Here is a 5,694-nt window from a genome sequence, read left to right as displayed (position 1 = left end):
AGAAACCCAATATATAGAAATGTGTTGCATTTAGCAGAGGCTAGGGCAGCAAACAGAAATTAAGGCTATTTCCCCCAAGGAAGCCTGTGGATTTTCACAGAATTGGGATGTGTATTTCCCTGGTTTTCCCCCGAAATTCCCAGGCAGTATTTCTGCTGAATGCTGAAAATGGATACAAGAGTTCTCCCCATGCCAGCGACACCTGCCAATCGCCCTCCCACCTACCCTTCTCCTCACTTCCACAGTCCCACAAAACAAGCAACAGGAACACCGGAGCTGCTGCCAGGAGACCAAAACTGCAGCCCTGGCCCCAGCCACACAGTGCTGAGACTACTGCAGACAGCAGGGTCAGGATTACTGCTCAGACTAACAGCTCTCTGAGGCTGGGCACATCTTTTTATCCTGCCTTCACTTTCCATGCTGTGCCTAATGCAATTTGATGCTGCAATAAAAGTAGATGATACCCAACACCCCCTCCCTAGCCCGACGGGCAGTGGTGGATAGGGTCTGTGCTCAGCTGCTGCTGCTGGGCAGGTGCTCCATGGCCTCTGTTTTCAGTTATCATTGTTATGACCCGCAAGGAAAATAAAACCTCTGGCTCTAAATATACTTTTTTCATAATCAAGTTAGCAGCAATCTCCCTGCCTTTGGTTAAGTTAAAGCACACATAATTATTGAAATTACCCAGAGGAATATATCTGGTCCCCTCAACGTGAGATAATTGTACTGAAAGCAACAGCATTAAACCAACTGTTTTGCAATCCCTGCCAAAAGCCACACATCTCTATCGAACCCATCCTGCGTATCCAGAGATTGACTGACGTGTGTTCTTAAACAAAGCAGGGCACTTGCAGGGCAAGAACAGAAACAGGAGAGATGAGGCGAGTTCTACGGTTTCATACAGTGGTGGTAGTAGGTGTCTCCAGCTATGCACGCATGAAAATTTTTTCAAAAAGAAAATATCAGGCTTTTGCTTCACCAACAAAAGAAGCTGTTGAAATAATTTTGTCAGACACAGCTGATAAGGATAATTATGTGGTGAGAGCTTAGTCATCCGTATCACAGTGACAGAAAGGCAGATTCTCTTAAAAATAACGTCAACACCACAAAACTCCAAAGAATATCTAAGCACAAAGCTTTCCAGATTTCAGACACAGCTTAGGTAAGCCCTGGGTCTGCGAACACACGGGCTCCCCCGAGCCTCCCGTCGCCGCCGTACTCGCCGCTAGAGGGAGCCCATTTTTCTCCAGAAATCTCATTTTCCTAATTGTTTTGTATGCACACATTCACCAATTAACAAAACAATCACAAAGTGTAAAACGTGTCAATTTCTATGTATGTTTTAAGTTAAACAGAAGTGGAGATACACAGTTCAGGCATGGCCTCCTCTAACATTTGCACCGCATCTTGCCAGATGGAGGAGAAGGCACAGTTCCCTGTGTTTTGCCTTATCTGAAACAGCACTCTAAACCAAGCAGGCTACAAAGGCCATTCCAATTTGCCCCTAACAAATTCATTAGTGTAAAGGGGTTGATATTGCATGCTGGAGTTCACCACATAGCAGGTAACCTTGAGAAATCCCGCCTGCCTTGAGTAACTACAAACCAAATATAACAACCACCTCAAAAAGTGCTGCAGCAGTTTCCCCTTTCAGTTAAGGGGTAAAGATCTTTCCTTGGGAGTGGAGGAACCACAGATTTTACTTTTCATAGCACAGATGCAGGTTTACCCATCTTTGTATTCATGCCTTTTGTATTGCAACTGCCAGAAGTTAAAATGCTCTTTCGATACAGGGTTTCAGTACCCTCTGCATACTCTGAGACTCATCAGTCCCATCCTGTAGCCAGACCTTTTCTCTACTTAGTTAACACTCTTCCAAATGGCTCTAACACATACGCCTGACAATGTTTTCATTACAAAACCAAATCATGCAGCCTATAAGGACCAAAAGATGTAAAAAAAAAAATTTGTTCTGACACCTTTCAGCTAAGGAACTAGGGAAGCACACACGTGAGATATGTGGCTGGATGGGCAGCAATACAGCCTGGCAAAGTCCAGCTGGCTTTTTTCTGTGCCCTCCTTTCGACATGTTACACTCATCACCCATGTCAACAAGGTCAACCTAGCAGTGAGCCAAGTCTATGAAGGATTAACCTCAGGAATAAACAAAACAAAGCAAAAGCCTAGCCCGAGCAGTGAGCAAGGGCCGAGCACATCCACATCAAGTCACAACCTTCAAGTCTTCTCCAGTACACGGGAGAACTACCTCTGCTCAAGATACTGGGGAGCAGTCACCCATCCAACATCAGTAATGCTAAGCCACTCCAAGTCAGCAGAGAAAGCTGGATAACCTCCCCAAAGCGCCGTGTTTTCTGCCGTGGGCTCGCTCTCTTCTGTCACAAACCACGTTGTGAGCCCAAGAAGACCGGCCCTTAGCACAGGCACCGAGAAGTACACCTAGAGCAGGGCACCTCTCTCCCTCAGTCACCAGAGTAGGGGATGCACAATGGGGTAATGGTGTCTGGGCAGCAATAATGTGAGAAAGTAGGAACTGAGGTTGCTACCTCCAGGAGACTTGAGAGGAAACAGAAGAACTGGAAGCTCTCAAACTGTTTTCCCATATTTTGTAGCAATCACAGAATTGGGTGCAGGTCATCCAGCTGGCGAGCGGGAATGCTCTCCAACACACAGGAAAACTTTGCTCAAGTTAGTATGTCTTATGGAAGCAAGCACTGTAACTTTCCCAAACCCAAGGAGTAGGGAGCTTTTCCCCCAGCGTTAAGAAACTTCCTTCTCCACCTGGGACTCCGGGTGCATGTCTGTCTGTCAGGATTACTAATACGAGCAGCCACTTCTTTCATGTTTGGGAGTTTTGCCATTGACTTCAAAGTAGTGAGATATAACACCTTGCGTATTCCCTAAACACACTTAATAACAGCACCTGACACATTTAAAGTGCTTAGACATGTTAAAGGCATTGTACAACACTAGCAAAAAAACAGGAACCCCTGTCTAGGTGGTTCATGAGAAATCTGGTAAGCCAAGTGTCTATCCCTGAATCAGATGCTTATCTATTAGCCAGCTAATAACTGTGCAACTGCTTCTCTAACTGATCTGTACAGTCGTAAGCAGGGACTACCTTCTGGTGAGCTGTGGAGACTTTGTGTTACTCATAATCCTCTTAAAACCTAACAAAGAATACAGATTAGAAGGTGTAAAGCATGCAGTAAGCGTTCCAAAACCAACATAAACACAGCCATCTCAGCCTGACTCAGAGCCTGCATCATGCCAGCTTACTAAACATCTTTTGAAGTCAAGTTCTGGGGGTGCAAGCAGCGTGTGGTTTGGCTCCTGGTGCCAGGCTGGTGTGACTGCAACACACACCAAGCAGCGCCTGGAGCCAGTTCAAAGCAGACAGGAGTGAGGTCAGCCTAGCGTGGCAGCACTGCTTTGGGGACAAGGCCATGGGGCTAAGAAATGAGTTCTCCCCTTTGCTTCAGGCCAGCAATGGAAAGGGAAGGCACAGCAAGATCCCGTTGGAAAAGGAGAAAGTGAAGAGCTTTTGCCTCCAGCGGGCTCGGCAATAAGACAAAAACGTGGTTCTTGGGGTAGCTCTCGAACCTCTCTGACAACATAGGGAAGGCCATCATCAGGCAGCCTCAGCACATGTCCAATTGGAGCCACTACTCAACCGCCTTCATCAGCATTTCTTAACTTGGCCAAAAGTTGTCGTATGTGATGTGTGTGCATTTACAGGCGTTAGTCCAGGGTAGCCTGACAAGGCTCCATACAGATTACAACCCCCATGCTCAGCAAGACGAACTAATGCTGTTGAAAACAGTCTTAAGCAATGATTGAGTATTTTGACAAAACGTGGAATTGTAAATGCACAACCCTGTACATGTGGGGACACTGCAGGAGGGTCTCGAGGCTTTTCTTTTTGGAGACAACAAAACTGGTGTCAACTTCTGCACTAACCTGCACAACCTCCAACGAGTGCACATGGTGCACAACACTATATTAGGAACATTTCTGAAGTTAGAATTAACACACATCAATGTTTTAACTGTACTGGGCAAGTACTACAGCAACAGAAAAGGGCATTCCCGAGTACGATCCGTCAGAAGATACGCACAGTAATTACCAATGAAAATCATTAAGTCCGTTACCTGTTTTAACTACTGGGCTAATAATGTCAGCAGGAGGTTTATGTGTGGAACCTCCTTCCCCCGAGCACTTCTTCATATTACTTTCCATGTGGTATTCCTTGAGTTTTTATAGCATTTATCTATAGTTTCCCTGTTTACAGTAACAGCCCGAGATGCCCACTTTGATACTGTAATTTTAACTACTGTTGCTTAAGACTGCCAGCGTATGCACTCGTAGCGGCAAACGGTAGAAAACAAAACTCCTGGTTCCTAGAAATCCTTGTGTCCTCTGTCACTTTTTCAATCTCAGCAATTCATAGGCATGAGCTGCTTCACTCGCTGCTAACCTGTGATAGGTGATACTTGTAACCCCAGTTCAGGGGATCCTGAATGGCTGACCCTGTAGTAGTATCCCCACGTACAACACTGTAGCCATCTCCACCAGTATTTGTAAACACATAGTCTTCCAAGAACTTTCCACTTGAAACGTGACTGCTAATGTATTCACATTTGCAATAATTAGATGCAAATTTATAAAAAGCCACTTTCTTGCTCAACTGAATTACTCTTCTATTAATAGTGATGTTCAAATGGTTTTGAAATTCCCCACTGTTTAACTTTAAGGACTGTTCATTTTATTTTGGAAATTTACTCTTGGTTGCAACTTGACAAAGCGTATTAATTTTTTCACGTTTATGAGACATGTATACGGCTCAGCCTTTTCCATTCATAGGTCAGATAATGAATTGGTTTCCCTGGAAAACTACACAATGAAATATTCAACATAAGACATTCTGTAGCTTAGATGTGAACTACAAACTGCAATTTTACTGGGATGTCCCTGTAGGTTGGCTCTGGCACGTACGCCTGCATGTTTTATGCTTTGTCTGGAGGAGGAAGCGCCCACAAGTGAGGAGAAAGCTCTCGGCTATGGGTCACAAGTTGGTGTATCAAAACTTAGACACGATTTTTTTCTAAAAAAATACAGTACCTCAGCATATATCCCCCAAGCCTTCAGGAAAAAAAGAACAACAATAACAAAAAAACCCTAACCAAACAAGCCAACATAATCCAGACCTTGAATATTCCTTGGTATTTCTGTGGTTTTCTGCAAAGGGGAGGAAATCAACCAAGATTTGTCCAAAACTAGAATGAAAGCAAGAGGACACACTCTGATGTAGGTTGCTCGGGTTTCCTCTAAGCTTTACAAGCTTGACACAGGGTCGCTTTACTCCTGCTGCATTTTTAACAAGTGACAAATGCCATTTATAGGTTTGTTTCCCACCCAAAAGAAGATTGAGAGAAACCAGTTCTTCTCTCTCATAGCCCTCCGTTACAGTCCGATTTACCCCGATTTCTGAACCACCCCCCCGAAGCCGCTTCAATTGCATTCAAAACAGAAGAAACGAGACAATGAAAAAAAGAAAGAAAAAGCAAGCCACCGCCGAACACTTGGTGCGATCTCACATCTTCCTTCGCACCGCCACGGCTGGAGAGAGCCCAGCGCGGGAGCGGCTGCGAGGGGCGCGGGGGTGCGCTGCCCCCG

Source organism: Athene cunicularia, assembly GCF_003259725.1.
Source record: "Athene cunicularia isolate RWA chromosome 9 unlocalized genomic scaffold, athCun1 chr9_part1, whole genome shotgun sequence".
Lineage (NCBI taxonomy): Eukaryota > Metazoa > Chordata > Aves > Strigiformes > Strigidae > Athene > Athene cunicularia.
This window is presented reverse-complemented; position numbering follows the sequence as displayed.